The sequence below is a fragment of the Myxocyprinus asiaticus genome, chromosome 41 (genome assembly GCF_019703515.2).
Source record: "Myxocyprinus asiaticus isolate MX2 ecotype Aquarium Trade chromosome 41, UBuf_Myxa_2, whole genome shotgun sequence".
NCBI classification, from domain to species: domain Eukaryota; kingdom Metazoa; phylum Chordata; class Actinopteri; order Cypriniformes; family Catostomidae; genus Myxocyprinus; species Myxocyprinus asiaticus.
In genome coordinates, this window is record NC_059384.1 from 8,405,201 (window position 1) to 8,423,404 (window position 18,204).

The 18,204-nt window shown below is 38.6% G+C and overlaps 1 protein-coding gene and 1 long non-coding RNA gene across 3 annotated transcripts in view; one reads left to right on the forward strand and one right to left on the reverse strand.

The window, feature by feature from the left end:
• Positions 1-16,421, reverse strand: part of LOC127431838 (uncharacterized) — a 45,829-nt gene extending 29,408 nt beyond the window's left edge. The window contains exon 1 of the long non-coding RNA XR_007895658.1: positions 16,148-16,421. This is a non-coding gene — a long non-coding RNA (uncharacterized LOC127431838). The remainder of the gene's footprint in view (positions 1-16,147) is intronic.
• An 800-nt stretch (positions 16,422-17,221) lies between these two features.
• Positions 17,222-18,204, forward strand: part of LOC127431825 (TLC domain-containing protein 4-B-like) — a 33,997-nt gene continuing 33,014 nt past the window's right edge. For both annotated transcript variants that reach the window (XM_051682404.1, XM_051682407.1), the window contains exon 1: positions 17,222-17,562. The gene's annotated coding sequence lies outside the window, so the exon portion shown is untranslated. The remainder of the gene's footprint in view (positions 17,563-18,204) is intronic.

Below are 18,204 nucleotides of genomic sequence, written 5' to 3' on the forward strand. Positions count from 1 at the left end.
CAGCGGTGAAACACTTTCTTATGATGTGTTACATTCATACGAGCAGACAGAGAAGTAAGTTTGAAGTAAGTTTGGAGCAGAAGAAATAGAAATAAACCTTGTGTAAAATTGTCAGCTTTACGCTAAGCTAAAATGCTATTTCTAGCCATTTTACGTGCACATGTTGGCAGGCAAGATCATATTTTTTTATCAAGAAAATTCACGTTAGATCATAATTTCTTTTTTCTAGTAAGACCTTTGATATTAGGGCAAAAATAATAGTCTTGACAATTTTTGTATTGTTTTCCTGTAAAAATATCTAAAAATCCTTAAAACAAGATCAGTTTGATTTATCTTATTTTAGAAACAACACTGCATAAGATATTTAGGTTTTTCAGAGAATGTATTTTGAACATGTGTATTTTGTCTTACTGTACTGGCAGAGTTTTTATAGTCAAAACAAGTGAAAAAATCTACCAGTGCTGAAGAAGTAATCCAAAGTATTTAGAATATGTTACTGACCTTGAGTAATCTAACGGAATACGTTACAAATGACATTTTACAGCATGTATTCTGCAATCTGTAGTGAAATACATTTCAAAGTAACCCTCCCAACCCTTTCCATAGCAACGAGGTCAACTCTGCCTTACTCTTATCTTATAAAAACTCCTAGCTAGGAACTCTTTGGAGAACTCCTAGTGGTAAGAAAAAAAATGTGAATACAGGCCCAGAAGTTAAGTTGTAAATTATACTATGTAAAAGAAATGTGCAAAAGTAAAGTAAGTGCTAAATAAAAATTCTTGAAACACAAACAGAACAAATTCTTACATAGTTGTAATTACATCAAATTTATTGAACTCAAAGGGACAATTAATGTAATGGTTTTACACACAAATTTATTCTGCTCGTGCACCTGTAACGGGAGCCAGCTGGTAGGTAGCTGTGAAGTATGTGAACCTCACTCCCCTGGACTCAAGATGCGCACTACCAATTAACACTAGAGGCCTTTAGCCTCCTTGTTAGCGTGCCCCAAAAATCCCAATCGGAGCCCAGTGGTGCCATGACCCGGATGGGAGTGAGGTTTAGGAGGGTGAGTGTAATGGGAGCCAGCTGGTAGGTAGCTGTGCAGTATGTAAGCCTCACTCCCCTGGCCTCAAGAGGCGCACTAGTGACTGACACTAGAGGCTGTAGCCTCCTCGTTAGTGTGCCCTCCTCCCATGCTGGAGACACCAGTTCAAGTCCCGTTTGGAGCGGGTCAAGCAGGACTGGGTACACTATCTACAAGGCCCTTGATGTGCATGTAATGCCTTAGTCATCTCATTCAAAGAAATTTATATTACACAAAATGTAAGTTTCTTTGAAGCATTGCTGCTTGATTATCATCTGTAAATCTGAATTAACTAATATTACTTTATCAGAATTAAATAAAACGGTAGAAACTTGGTAATTTTTTGTGGAGTTTAAGTGGTGGTTTGCTGTTGCCCTGTAATGTTGAGGTGTGGTTTCTGCAACAGCCCTGAATTTATTATTTGGCTCTGTGCTCTTGTACATTTTATGAGGGTGAATTAAAGTGACACTGGTCCTTACATGTGTGTTCACTCTGTATAAGTAGCACAGCACAGCCATAAATCTTGTGTTTTTGAGGCTACCCTCAGAGGCGTTTTGAAGCTGCTCCTTGTGCCGATTGCCTACAGTTTCTGAAAAAACAGTTATATAACCGCACTGAGTGCTGAAAACCAGAATCTAAAGTAGAGCAACTCAGCGTTTAAGTAATTCGTGCAAATAATGCATCCTGTGCTGATGTTATACATCACCTCATGAGTAATGAGAAGTTTCCATTTGCTCTCCATTTAATCTCATTGCTGTCTAGGAGAAGTAAATGAGATATTAAAGCGATTTCAATTGTTGGTTTTCTTTCTTACAGAACATACTTACAGATTTGGGTTTCAAGTGAATTGCTGAAAAGCTTTTGGCATATGTTTGTGTCCTGGAATATGAAAAGGTTTATGTTCTGTGCCTTTTCATCCTGAACCTTCAATTATTCAGATTGATGTGCTTGAAATGCTGCAAAAATTACTCTATAACCAAAAGAACTCAGTCGATTTCCATGGAGGGATTTGGAACATGCAACAAACCACTGAAATAAATTATGGTTCCCAAGCCGTGACCCTTCTTCCTTCTCATGGGTTTCAGTGTGTTCCGAAACACGTCTGAGTTGCAGAACGGTGTGATGGGGCTCGTGTTGGAAAATTCCAGAAGTGTTGGACCAGTTTGCCGGTCTATTGCCTTTTTGCACTGGGTTGAAGCTGAGGGAAGCTTGAAGAGCTTTGAGAGCAGAAGATGATATATATGTGCAGCAAATAACATGTTAGAGTTGCATGTTGCATTCTGGGTCATTCAGATATTTATGTAATGTAATGCCACATGCCATAACGTTATTCTGTTTCCATAGTGATTTGGGGAAACTAAAGGCCCAATAATACAGTGGTCCACAAAGGTATTTAGACACTTAGGCAACACTTAAATCCAAATGGGTGCTTTTGCATTATATAACAAAATATCAAACCAAAAGGCATTTATTTGAAAGAAATACAGCACAAACGGATCACTGTATATGTTTGTTTTAAAGTATCTAAAGTATCGAATGTGTCATCATTGCCCCAAAAAAGCACTCGAGGTTGCACTCGTAAATGAAGAACTGAGAGACAACTAATTCAAGTACCGTGTTAGTGCTAAAACTCAAAACAGCACATATGTCGGGGAGTTAATGAACTTGATTGAACTGTTATTGTGTAAGTAAGTAAGTCCACATGAGGGGAGGATCAAATAAAAGTATATCCGTGTGTCCAGGACAGTCTAGTAGCCAGGACAGTGACCGAACAACCAATCAGCTTCATGAGAAAGCAATGGCATTTACTCAAGTGCTGCCCCCCACCGCCCCTCCCAACTGTGTTACTGTGGGATAATCAGCGCTTTGTGTATACTGTGGAATCCAGGGCAAAAACGCAAGACTCAATTATAGAGAAGGCCTGAAAAAGACTGTTACCGCAGCAACCACAAAGAGCCTTTAAAGGGAGATGGAAACATAACCAGTGCTTTCGTACAGTGCATCGCAACTGTGCCACCCTGGTGGCTCTGGGGGATTTGGGGCCAAAACCATGTGGAATCCTCACTGGACCATGGCATAGCAACACAATAGAAACCATCCAAAACACTTTTGAAAGTGCATAGCACTGCACAAAAAACACTCAGAGCTGCTTTGCAACCACATAGCAACACCCTGGCAAACACCAGCAACACTCTAGCATCATGGCAGGGCTCTTTTAATTTGGTCCAGTAAGCAATCACCAAGTAACCACCCAGCAATGCTCCAGAAAGCACCTTGAACACCCTAACAACCGCATAGCAACACACTTAAAAAACACTCAGAACACTTTAGCAAACACATAAAATCCATTGGCAATCACAACATCCTAGCAGTGTGGCAGGGCTCTTTTGATTTGGTCCAGTAGGCAATCACCCAGCAACAACCCAGAACCTCCAAGTATTCACTTACCAGTGGCCTAGTAACCACCCAGAACACTCTAGCAACCACACAAAAACCCATTCAGAACACCTTAGCAACCATATTGGGAACCACCCACAACACCCTAGCATTGTGGAGGGGCTCTTTTGACTTGGTCCAGTAGACAGTCACCTAGCAACCATCCAGTACATCCTAGTATCCCACTAGCAATACCCTAGCAACCACACTAAAAACCATTCAGAGCAACTTGGCAACCACCCACAACACCCTAGCATAGTGGTGGGGCTTTTTTGACTTGGTCCAGTAGGCAACACCTAGCAACCACCCAGAACATCCATTTTCCACCTAGCAATGCCCTAGCAACCACCAAGAACACTGGAGCAACCATACTAAAAACCATTCAGAGCACCTTAGCAACCACATTGTCAACCACCCACAACGCCCTAGCATTGTTGCAGGTCCCTTTTGATTTGGTCAAAGAGACAATCATCTAGCAACCACCCAGAACATCCTAGTATCCAACTAGCAATGCCCAACAATTACCCAGAACACCCAAGTAACTGTATACAAATGCACTAAAAACCATTTAGAGCACCATAGCAACCTTATTGGCAACCACCCACAACACCCAAGCATCGTGGCAGGGCTCTTTTGACTTGGTCCAGTAGGCGATCACCTAGCAACCACCCAGAACAGCCTAATATCCAACTAGCAATGCCCTAGCAACCACATAGCAATGCACTAACAACCATTAAGAGCACCTTAGCAACCATATTGGCAACCACCCACAACACCCTAGCGCTGTGGCGAGGCTCTTTTGACTTTGTCCAGTAGGCAATCACCTAGTAACCACCCAGAACACCCTAGCAACTGCACTAAAAACCATTCAGAGCACCTTAGCAACCATATTGGCAACCACTCACAACACCCTAGCACTGTGGCGATGCTCTTTTGAATTGGTTTAGTAGGCAATCACCTAGCAATCACCCAGAACATCCTAGTGTCCAACTAGCAATGCCATAGCAACCACCAAGAACACCCTAGCGACCACATAGCAACACATTAAAAACCACTCAGAACACCTTAGAAACCACATGACAATGCCCTGAAAACCACAACATCATATTTTAGCATGGTGGTGGCAAGTTTTGCATGGTCAAGCATCGCTAATCTAGTTTCTGATTATATTTCCTCTAATACTGTGTGGAAAGATAGCGTTTTATCACCAAAACCAACTCATGCAATAGAAGTGATATACCGGGCTTTGCTGAACTTCAGCCAAAACTTTTTTGCTTTATATTGTATACCTGTGGATATCTGTGATGAATCTATTGATTTCACATCCCACAAAAGAACACTCCCCACATGATAAATATGATAAAGGTGTGTAGAAGCATGTTACAGATCCAAAAACAATAGAGAAAAGGACTGAGTTGGATCTGTGGAAACAGCCTGGAGTTCATTAGCCCAGCACCCCAGTTCCTCAGGCTGAACCACACTGCAACTCGGCCTGGAATGAACAGAGGGGGAGGGAGGGAGGGAGGCACAAGGGATGGGAGGATGGAGAGCAAAGATCTATTGGTCCTCAAACAAACATTCTTGAAGGAACTGTGAGAAGAAAGTGTTTCTTGGCTGCTGGTCACCATGGGATTCATCCCCTTTGCTGGTCTTTATCAGAGATCAGTGAGAATATGTGGGCGAAGGTTGTTTGTTTGTGGGATATCTCCAAGAACGGCGCAACAGTGCAATACACAACTGTTTTAACCAATATGCTGAACCATTCCTGGACAAATCATAAAATGTTGCTGCCTGTTGTTTCCTCGATTAGGCTGCAGTGTTTCCCATTAATTACCTAATTTGTCCCAGCACAGTTTCATAATGAACCGAAAATATTTTTACACTTCTCATAATAAAAGATCTCTAACGTTGTGTTTTGCGCCATTGCTTCAGCAAAGCATCTCTCGCTCCCAGTCAGTCAATCAGCCCCCCCCACCCCCATCCTCATCCGAGACACCAAGGCATTTTAAGGACATTTGAGGTAACTAACGTTAACTATCGTTACAATATCCACTGCAGTTATCCACTAGTCCAAACACAATTTTATCATTATTAATGTACGACTGCAAACAGATAACGTTACTGCAGAAGTCATCATTGATAATTAACGTTAATCTAACGCTAGCTAAGTTAGGTAACATTAACGTTAGCTAACGACGTTAGCTGTCAGTCTCCTCACTTATGTCGACTGACATATCCGGCTGCTTGTGAAAAAACAATGTATAATATATGTAACATTATATCTAGCTAGCTAACGTTAGCTAATTATCAAACATTAACATTACCAGCGGCTCTGGTAATTTCAACTATTTTCAGCATCTGAGGAGCAAGTTGGCTCATCATGTATCGTTTGGCTATTTGTAATGTTAACAAATCAAGTTGAAGTAATGCTACTGTTTTAACTCCATCTCGTTTACCATGCTTTATGGGTATGACTTTTTTGCTGTGTCATCACCATTCATATCTATACAACCAATGTGTTTATGATTAAATTACTACTAGAGAACAAAATTGTTTACAAGAGCACAAAGTTCTTCATAGATCTAGCCTCTTACTTTTGCTCTCAAAGTGCACCAGATTTATGCATATAACTTTAAAATGTACAAAATTTCCTTACAGGAGAGCATGCCCCCGGACCCCCCTAGAGGGTCCAAGGTCCACCCACCACAGTCTCACAAAATTCTGTGGGAAACACTGAGGCTGCAAATACAGTACTCATTTGCATGCATTATAGGGGAGACCAGGGCTAGCTGTCACACATTTACTCAAGTAAATTTTTCTCGATGTTGTGTTACTTTAAAGAGATAGTTCACCCAAAAAAGGAAATGTCATAATTTACTCCCCCCCCCCATGTCATTCCAAATGTATATGACGTTCTTCTGTGGAACACAAAAGGATATGTTAGACAGAATGTTAGTCTTAGTCACACATTTTCCCCCTACAATGAAATTAAATGGTGACTGAGGCTAACATGCTGCCGGGAATGCACTGAACTGTGTTCAATTGGAAATGCCACTGGAACTGTTACCATGTTCAGAACCGTTCAGCCCAATGGTGGAATAGCGCATACAAATCCAACAGTTTTGTTTAAACCAAACCATTCCTTGATGTAAATGTATATTTCACATTATAGTTATTATGATTATTTTAGTTGAAAGATTGAGAAGAAAGGTTTAATGACAACCGCAGATGGTTTAAAGAAGCTCTCCCAGTTTAAATTTCTCTGGATACAAGCTGAAACCATGTGTCCGTGACATCTGAAACTTCCTCACATGCCTGTGGATATTTTTTTTAGCAGAATGCTCACATTCCCTGGCTGCTCAGAAGCTAAGTATTTCAGAACATACTGAGATGAATTCAGTATTGATTCTTCTCTTTTCGAATCCAAACCAACAGCCTCTAGCCATCCAAGTTTATTCTCCATATATTCAGCAAGGAAAGCAAGAGATATTTTCTCATTAGTGGAAGGGAGGAAAATTGTCCTGTATATTGAAATGTCAAAGGATTTCTTTATTAATTCAAGGGAGTCTGTGTTATAGTGCCTCCTGTTAATCTAAGACAGCTGTATCTTATTGGAGACTCATATGTTATTATCTTGCAGTTATACTTTTAAAGCGATAGTTCAGCCACAAATTAAAATCACTTCATCACCTTCATGCTGTTTTAAACCCATATGACATTCTTTCTTCCGTGGAACTCAAATGGAAATATTAGAGAGAAGTACAGTCACCTTTCACCAGTGCTGTAGTCCTCGAGACCGAGTCGAGTCAGAGTCTAAGACCATATTTTCATGATCTTGGTGTTGTCATTGACTCGTGAGCATTTTGACTTGGTCTTGACTTGAACTTGAACAAGTGTGAACTCGGACTTAAACCCAAGTCCAGTCAAGTCCCTTTTCAAAAAATATACAGTGAAAAGCTTCGACTTTTCTGACAAACATTTTTGACTGATAATATCAGAGATCTTGACGTCATGTCCCGCATTTCAGTCTGCTAAGTATTATCAGAACTAGTGATGCCCAGTTCACAAATAAATCATTCTACTGAGTCAGTACTTTTCAGCAAATTGGCCAAGCAGGTTAGCAAAAAGGTTTGAATCGATTGGCTATTCAGTCCGATTTGTTCGTTGGACAAAGTGGATATTTACCTACAGTCAACAAAAGACAAAAGACTGCTTTTTTTGAGAGGTAACTTTGAGAAACTTCCATTGGTGCTCTGTCTTTTTAATAAGGGGTTGTTCACACCAAACACATCCATCCATGCTGTTTTTTCAGTTGTTTTCTATGTAAACAAGCTAAACAGATGTCTTTGACCGTTGCATTACATATCGCTGTGTTTTTGGCATCTCGTGCAGGAGAGCCAAAACATTTTTTAAAGTTCTTTTGTCAAGTTAAAAAGAACATCAACTGTTAAAAACGTTTCACGAGACACCTGTGTTATACTCTTTTCCATGGCAGCACACGTACAACACCCAGACGTCTACTTGATGTCAATAAGACATTCTGCAATTGAGACTTTTATGATTTAGATTGATTGTAAATCTAATATTTTAAAGATGTTTAACAGATGTTAGGTGCTTTCCAGATAAAAAGATCTAAAACAGACATCTTAGAAACGTACGTGTACATTAGTTATATGAATGCTACACATACTGAAGAAAATGTAAAAAATACTTCTCTCAGTGTCATCAGAATTGAATGGTTTCTTTTGTTTTTTGTGCATACCCCAAAATGATATCTTGCATGTAAAAGTAAGCAGAAATGCTTACCTGACTTACAATGAATGAAATATAGTAGTACAATTGAGGAAATTGTTAACAAATTGAATATAAATGTTTATATCACTTTCTGCAAAAACATTGTCATATTTAATACATTATTGGTTTTTAGTTATTGTACAGTTATATTGTATTTTGTAAAGCAGAAATGTTAAATGTTAAAATAATAAATGAGGTTTATTTAACATATGTGCCTATAGTTCTTAAAACTATTTAATACTTTCATAAAAAAACTCTTGTCTTAGACTCAGCCTTTACTGGTCTCGACTCGGACTTGGCCCTCTCCGGTCTTGATCTTGACTCGAACTCGACCAGCTCTGGTCTCAGACTGGACTTGGACTCGGATGAGCTGATCTCGACTACAACACTGCCATTAACTTTCAATGTATTGAAAAAAAAAGATGCAATGAAAGTGAATGGTGACTTAGACTAACATATTGCATAAAGAAATTCATACAGGTTGGGAATTACATGAGGGTGAGTAAATAATGACAGAATTTTCATTTTTGGGGTAAACTATCACTTTAAGGCCAAAGTACTTCATCATCCAGGTCGACAAAGGCACATTTACAGCAAGGTGATAGCGCTTCTGGTTTCTACACTACCTGTAAAATATGCCTCAAGTTTATGACATCAGCTTCTGAACAATGCAAGCCACATTTCTGCAGCATGATGTGGAGTCTCTTACATTTAGTAAGCTAATAAAAGAGGAGGTAAGACTTCCTCTATTTTACAACCAATTAGTCAACCAGTTTGTTCTATTCACAGATGGAAAACAGTAACAGGCCTGAATCATTTCAGAGGCCACAAGGCTGGAAAACATGCACGGGACATTTTTCATAGGATTTAGTAAGAGACTCCAGAATTTAAAGTTACTTTAAAGCTTATTCTGGGTTAAATACAAGCTAAACAACAGCATTTATCGACAGCAGCTGTGGTGTGCTCTCCATTACCACAGAAAGTAATTTTTAGCAGAAAAACGCACAGAAATGCAGTTATAATAGAAGTTTATGGGGCAACCATTGCATGCTTGTCCAGTGACAGTCTGTTTTACATCTACTGAACTGTCCAATGGCATTTTGTAACTCGATTTGCAAAAGGACGAAGAAAAGCAATTGGCAAATGCTTTTTCGTAATGCAATTTAAAATTTGCATTACATTTATTACATGGATTTATTATTATATTGTTATATTTATTTACATTAACTTGTATTAAATGAAATGAAACATTAATTAAATAAACAGACTTAAATATGTCTATTTATTTGTCGTATTATTTATTTAACATGAATTAAAGGTGAAGTACAGTATGTAACTTTTTTTTTTTATGTCAAAATACATTCTACTATCCCAGTTTATTGTTCATAGACAACTACAAGTAAGCCATTCATGGGTTTACCTCCCCCAAAAGTATAAACACTGAGCCTCCCAGGCACAATCAAAACATTGATGCTTATATTTTGAGCGGCCCGCTCAGCCCCACCCATTCCATTTCTAGCTCAACCCATAGTGTGAGTTTGGGGTGTGGCTACTTGTAGTTATGCTGTTCAGCAGGGGGAATATGAACATCTATGGCAGACATGTACAGAGGAAAAGAAATTTAGCTTCACCAAATTTCGAACAGAGACAGAGAATGGAGTAAAACCAGAGTGAACATTGGCATCACATTTAGAAGAACCATCCTACCTAATGTGCTGGATTCCCTGCACACCCAGCTGCCGTTCAATCCGGCAATGTTATCAGACGACCCGATTCCTCTGCCACGCTTTCTGTCCTGTGTGTATATGTTATAGTGGTCTTGTTCATTACAACATTAAACTTTTATCAGCTTTTATTTAGTATGGCCTGTTAGTTCATAGGGAATCTGAGAGTGTGAAAGGGCATGATGAATCTAAAGGGTTTCCAAAGGTTGTTTGAAAACATAATTTATATTTGTAATTCCATTTGGTGCCACTAGTAGCGCAGAAATTAAATACTTCACCTTTGAACAGTTTTAAATGTCTATTAATTTGTCCATTTTAAAAAAAGGTGATTTATGTATTTACATTTTAATGTTTGAATTAAAGTTTATTTTTAAGTGTCACTCCTGGTCTTCCATACCATTGTAAGTGCATAACTAGTGTAAATGCATTTTTTATGTTCTTTGTTTATGTTTACAAAATAAGGTTCTTTGTTCCAATTAAAAGGCCTGTTCTATGGCATCAGCCTGCAAAGCCATTTTTATTTCTATTTGAAACCTTTATATTAATGATTGTAGATGCAATGCATTGGTGGATGTAATCTGAAAGCAATGGAAGCACATTTGCAGATGCATCAACTTTAGATTTACGATAACACAGGCATTTATGGCCCCCGGGATTATAACATGCTCTCAATTTCCATAAAAGTACTCCAAGATGAATCACCAACCAGGGTGAGGAATTTCCTCGCACATCGAGAATGAAGAGTTGCACACATGTGAACAAAATCTGAGACAGTTCAGAGTGGTAAAAAAGAAAAAAAGCCTCTCACTTTGGCAACAAATCCTCTATAGAAAAAAGCCTGACTGTCCTACTGAATGTTTTTTTTTTTTTTTGTCCTCCTTCTTCTTTGTTGGCACTTTGCCGCAGAGTGCAGTCTGTTGCATGAGAGCCATTTTTAATGTCCTTTGTTAAAGAGGAATTCAACTAAAGTGCCCAGTAACCTAAAGGTTCTGAAATATTACATAACCTTGAAGTAAATGGATAAACCACTGCCACACTCTCACTTTCTCTCTCTCACACACACTTCAGTATTTTTTCAGACTTGATCCAAACAGAGGGATGTCTGTAATTCTGAACTCATTCCCCTTTTATGGAGGAATATATGTCAATATGTTTTTCAGGCCAAAAGCTTTTCTGCTTTCTCTTAAAGGGATAGTTCACCAAAAAAACAAAAACAAACAAACAAACAAAAAAAAAAGGAGGCAGAATTGTATAGTTATCCACCTTTTTCCTGAATGCGGAAGTGTTCCACAATTATACGCATCAGCGTATATTCTTAGCGGGTAAAGTATTACATTTGTAGAAACTGCCAAAAAACAAACAAACTTGTGGCTCTATAGTGCCGATACTTCACAGAGTTGAGATGACCTTTTTTTTTTTTTTTTTTTTACAGTGCCTCATCTGAGTATGTAGCTGACGTGAAGCGATGGTCTGAGGCTAGTTACGTTGATATCATTAACTACTTTGAGTTGTTATAACATTTAAATGGTTGTTGTTCTCTGTCTGGAATGCTCGTTTTGGTTAGTTTTACATTGCATCTGGAGACCAGAAACAGAATACAGGCAATTAGAATCATCATGGTGCCACCCAGTGGTTGCTCAGGAAAACTGGATGGTATAGTATAGGGTAGTTTAGTCTCAATCACCATTCACTTTCATTGTTTTTTTTTCATGCAATGAGAGTGAATGGTGACTGAGGCAAACATTCTTACACCTAACATATTCTTTTGACATCTAAACCAATCTTTGGTTCAGTTTATGTATGTGTTCAAGTGAGTTTTACGATGCTCAGGAACATTTTTTGACTTCTGGCAGTGCATTTCTTTATCCCCCAGAACATGTCCTAACATGGCAAACAATGGCTGGAGATGTAAATTGGGGTCACTCCTATTTTGTAAACCCATATGACTTTTTTTCTTCCATGGAACACAAGAGATTAAAGGGAGTATGTTACTCTCTATGACAGTGAATGGTGACTGAGGTTGTCAGTCTCTAACATTCTGCCTAACATCTCGTTTTACCTTTTACAGAAAGTCATATGGGTTTGGAACAAAATGAGGGAAGACTAAATGATGACAGAATTATCTTTTTATGTGAACTATCCCTTTAATACTCAACAACAATCCTCTACTAATACTATATTTCCCTTGTGATGAACCACGCTTGGCTTGATTTCAGTGATAGAACTTTAGCGTTCATAAATGTCTGCAGGCAGTGTTTAAGGTATTTCACATTGCACATTTGCAGAAAACAGAGACTATTAATAAAATTAAAGCTCAAAGCAGCTTTTACGTAATCACATCCCCTAGTAGGGCCTTCCCTGTTTCATTTTTTCCTGTATATGTTTGCTCAGTTAGGTCACTCTCTGTTTCCTCAGGAAGAGGCTCAGAGGATGGAATAATTTTCCGAACGAGGTCTGATGAACAGGACAAAACCCTAAATTGTATTAATCTATACTCTTACTGTATGCCAACAATTGTCAAATTTGTCTGTGTTTATTTCTACTTAGGACTTTTAGAAGAAACAAACACAACTGTGAACTCCATTTTGTCTCCAGAACTCTGAAAAAGCAACCTCTAATCAATAAACATTTCCTAAGGGTGGTTCTCAACTGGTGTTGCTTTAGGACACAGATTTTACATTGGATGTCAAATAGCACTTGTACAAAAATAGACAAACATATCCTTAAAATTAAAAGTACCATAACTGAATAGACCCAACAATATTCAAAATTAGTAACATGGTAAAAATTGTGTTTGGAAACTGAAGGTTCACAAAATGCATCTATCCTGCTTATCTTGAAAACAAAATGGACCTGAAACTTCTGTAGATTAGGATAGAAGAGCATTTCCAAAGGGCTCAAACCCAGCATTACGTGACACTTGCTGTAGGCTACTTAAAGAGATAGTTCACCAAAAAATTCTCTCATCACTTACTCACCCTCATGCCATCCCAGATGTGTATGACCTTCTTTCTTCTGCTGAAAACAAACAAAGATTTTTAGAAAAATATTTCAGCTCTGTTGGTCCATAAAATGCAAGTAAATGGTGGCCAGAACATTGAAGCTCCAAAAAACACATAAAGGCAGTATAGAATATGGTTAAATCTACATCTTCAGAAGCGATATGATAGGTGTGGGTGAGAAACAAATCAATATTTAAGTCCTTTTTTACTATAAATTCTCCTCCCTCCCAATAGGTGGCGATATGTGAATGCGAATCGGCCAAAACAAAAGAAGAAAAATGTGGAAGTGAAAGTGGTGGTTTATAGTAAAAAAATTACTTAAATATTGATCTGTTTCTCACCCTCACCTATAATATCGCTTCTGAAAACATAGATTTAACCACTGGTGACAAATTGACTATTTTTATGCTGCATTATTGTGCTTTTTTGAGCTTCACAATTGTGCCACCATTAACCTGCATTGTATGGACCTATAGAGCTGAGATATTCTTCTAAAATTCTTTGTGTTCAGCAAAACAAATGAAGTCATACATCTAGTGTGGCATGACGTGAGTAATGATGACAGAATTTTAATTTTTAGGAACTGTTCCTTTATGTTTTAGTGAGACATAACAATGGAGATGCAGTATAAACTATTTTTCAGCATGTGCCTTCAATAACACATTTCTTTATGATTCCTGAAAAAGACTGTACCGACGCCTTCACCCTCCTTCACACAAGGAAGTGCCACAGAACGAATATCAATGGACATGCTGTGAATCAAACTAAGGTCAACCAGACAACACATTTTTAGGACCAATTCAATAATCACATGTAATGTTGAGAGCACCCAACTCTCACCCTCAACTCTCACCCTCATGCCATCCCAGATGTGTATGACTTTCTTTCTTCTGCAGAACACAAACTAAGATTTTTAGAAGAATATCTCTGCTCTGCTGGTCCTTGCAATGCAAGTGAATGGTGATCAGACCTTTGAAGCTCCAAATATCACATAAAGGCCACATAAAAGTAATCCATAAGACTACAGTGGTTAAATCCATATCTTCTGAAGCAATATGACAGGTGTGGGTGAGAAACAGATCAATATTTAAGTTTTAATATAAATCTCCACTTTCACTTCCACATTCTTTCACATTTTGAAAGTGAAAGTGGAGATATATGGTAAAAAAGACTTAAATATTGATCTGCTTCTTACCCACAGCTATCATATTGCTTCTGAAGACATGGATTAAACCACCTGCAGAAAAATACAGCATAAAGGTGCAGTATGTAAGATTCAGAAACCCTTGTTATTAATGACACCTGTGGCCGTTAAGTGAACTGCAGCCAGCTACCTATTGCTCGTGCTCGTGCACACACTCCATAGGCATGCGCTATTGTTTTATAATAATAGATTGTTTATATTTTCTGTATAACCAGGTTACGTTACACTAATGAATGGAGATTTTTGCATTATCTTGAACATTGTCTAGCATTCATTTCATGTATTATTGTAGTTTACCTGGCTGAATAATTACAGATTATCACTGACATTAACCTGACTTTTAGTATAAAGAGAAGATCGTTGAAATTATTTGAAAGTTACGAAGCAAGGTTGCTCACGATTTGTCAGCGATAGCAGGCAAGATCAAGTTACACAGATCAATCCTTATGGCACTATATTTCACATGCTTTGCAGTTATGTAAGCTTGCCTGTCCAATAAGAAGAATGCCAATTCAGGATCTGTTTTGATCCTCAAAACCGAACTAAGTTCCCTCCAGGAATCAAATGCCCTGCCGTTGTTCACTCTAGTTTTCGCTCAATCACATTCCCACTTAGCCACATGGGATTCAGTAGATAAAAGGGCTAATTTTTTAAGTTGCGTTACAAGACGTTCACACGTTGAAAAAAAAAAAAAAGGTGAATATTACATGAAAATTGTTACATATTACACCTTAAAGCTGGTTGCTGTGCATTGGAACATGGGAGCTGGTCCAAGCTGGTCTTGAGCTGGTCATGTGCTGGCCCAAGCTGGTTCTTAGCTGGTCGACCAGATACCATGTTCCAAAAACCAGCTTGACCACCTTGAGCTGGTATGACCAGCTGGTTACTGGTCCAAGATTGTCTCCCAGCTTGGACCAGGTAAAGACCAGCTTGGACCAGCTAGAAACCAGCTATCATGTTCCAGAACACAGCTACAAGCTTAAGCTGGATTTTCCAGCAGGATGGAGTCGTATAGAATACTGTTATGTGGCCTTTATGTGATTTTTGGAGCTTCAAAGGTCTGGTCACCATTCACTTGCATTGTAAAGACCAACAGAGCTGAGATATTCTTCTAAAAATCTTCGTTTTTGTTCTACAGAAGAAAGAGTCACACAGTACATTATGAGAGAATTTTTATTTTTAGGTGAACTGTCCCTTTAAGATTTATGATTTTCAATAAGTATGAGGAAAAAACGGGCGAAAATCCCAATAACACTGAGGGAGATAAACACATGTCATATCTAGAAATATCGCAGACGTCGATACTATGCTCTTTTTACTAAAATGCCCCTACAGAAGCGCCTAACAACCGCCCAGAACACCGTACTGCATAGAAACGTGCTAACAAAAACACCAACAATAGCATCGTGACGGCGATTTTGTGCGAGAAAGCAGCACTCACATTTTATTTAGAAAATGTGGAAGTCTTGTATTCAGAATTGAATCACACCACCAGGGCAAAATATGAAGACTGTCTGCACTCTTGTGGTGAGTGGAAGTAATTGCATTTCATCATCTGTGAACATCTGCAACATTTGTTGTGGTGTCAATACCCGTAATGCCGTAATGTGCAACGTGTTGTGGCTTATTTACTGACTTTTTTGGCACTTGTACATGATGCTGAATCATACTTTGTCCTGCCATCATAGTGTCAAAAGAATGTGACAAGATTGTAGTCCGTACAAAGGGGAACATCTGTTTGTTTGAGAGAGAGAGAGAAAAAAAAAAAACCAGTGAGCTATTTCTACTGCCCCAGTGAAACCACCACAGGAGTCATAATTTAAAGGGCAGTTCACCAAAATGAAATTCTGTCATCATTGAAGGGATTCACCCAAAAATGAAAATTCTCTTATTTACTCACCCTCATGCCATCCCAGATGTGTATGACTTTCTTTCTTCTGCAGAACACAAACGAAGATTTTTAGAAGATATCTCAGCTCTGTAGGTCCTCAAAATGCAAGTGAATGGTGACCAAAAACTCCAAAAGCTCCACAAAGGAGATATCTGTACTCTAGTGGTTTAATCAGAGTCTTCTGAAGTGACCCAGATGGTTTTGGGTGAGAACAGACCAAAACATAACTCCTTTTTCACTGTACATATTTTATTGCAGTCTCTAAGCACGATTATGAGTTCAAGATTAATTACACTTCCTAGTGCATAACGCATGCGCAAAGCGCTAGATGGCGCTATAGCTTGAACTCATGATTGCCAAGAAGACTGCTGTCAAGATGTACATTGAAAATTTGTTATATTTTGGTCTTTTCTTACCCAAAACAAACTGGATCGCTTCAGAAGACATTGATTGTGAATTAGCATTTTTCAAGCCATGGGTTCCCTCTGGATTTTCCTATGTGTTTTTATAACAGCAGACTTGGCGGTTTTGGATTTATGAGTTAAATAAGGTCTGTGGTAAACATTACTTGAAGTTACTTTGTCGTAAATAAACAGTCATACGTCAAACGAGAATTTTTAAGCCTCAGTGTTTCTTAAAAAAGTTGTGAAATAAGGACCACACCCGTTTTCGTTTAGTCAGGCACATACACTCACATGCTTGTGGTAGTTATACATCCTACAACTAGTTTGCCTATATGACCTATATTAAATGATCTTAAAAAAAATGATAATTATTCAAATAAATAAAAAATATAGGTCTGAAAACCATAAAAACAGTGTCTCCAATCATACCATGTATAAATGGGGTCTTAACCAGAAAAAGGGTTCATTGTCGCTATTTTCTTTAGTTTATTTTACATTGTGTAATTTTCTCACACCGAATGCGTTTTTCACACTTCCGTGTTCGCAGAGCGGAAGTCCTCATAGTTGGGTAAACATGACCTTCAACTAGCATTTTTTGTCGTCAGTCAGGAGAGAGAGAGAGAGAGAGAGAGAGAGAGCGCGCGAGCGAGCGAGAGCGCGCGCGCGCTGTGTGCGAATATCTCTTTAAGAATGAAATTGGATCCTCATGCCCCTCATCTCAACCACCATCACATACAGCCATCATCAGTACACATCAGTTCCACATCAACATACTGGTCAACATGGTCTCACCGACGCGGGGTTATAAAACCAACACACGATTTAGCTCGCTATTAACGGCGTTATTATAAAGACCTTATGTTTATATGATTGATATGAAAGCATGCATTTCATGTCACCGTGGAGGAGGGAGGAGAATAATAAATGTTGCTGATTGACGAAAACACACGGATTTTTCAGCCCATGTTTTCAGAGACCATGCACAACTAACCAACAGACACCATTGATGATTGATAAGAGGTAAGCATATGCGTAAGTGCGTGCATTTTTATTGCATGACATGCAGCAATAATTTAATGCATATAAGCTGTGCGCTCAGCCAGCAATGCGACGTGATCTGGCCTAAAGGAACGCACGACAACATGTGTCAATGTCCGTCCATCGCACTGTATTTAGAGAGTTAAAGGGATTTATGCACTTATTTATGCACATCTTCATAAAATCCACATCTAGCTACATATACGTGTGCGCCTGTGTTACACAAGATGCAGTTCATGCCGCACACTAGAGTTAAATGACCGAATCTATTGACAAATAAAGGCAAATATGACATTAAAAGGCACAAAGTTGTGATTTAAACATGCAAATAAGCTACTGCTTTTGTGTTGAGTCTGAACTGTAGCAGCACGTGAATATGTTCCGGTTGCAATGGTAAAGCATAGTTCAGGTTTGCGACTGGAAAATCATTAACTTTAAAAATGTCTTATGAAAGTATGAAAGGTTGCACAGGTTTTAGGATGTATTTATTTTATTAAATGGTTCTGGTCAGACTGTAGAAAATTACTTTCTCATGCATGTGGTCTTTCACCCTGCTCTTCCTGCTACGGATATACAGTTGAGTCAGAAGTTTACATACACTTAGGTTGAAGTCATTAATGCTCA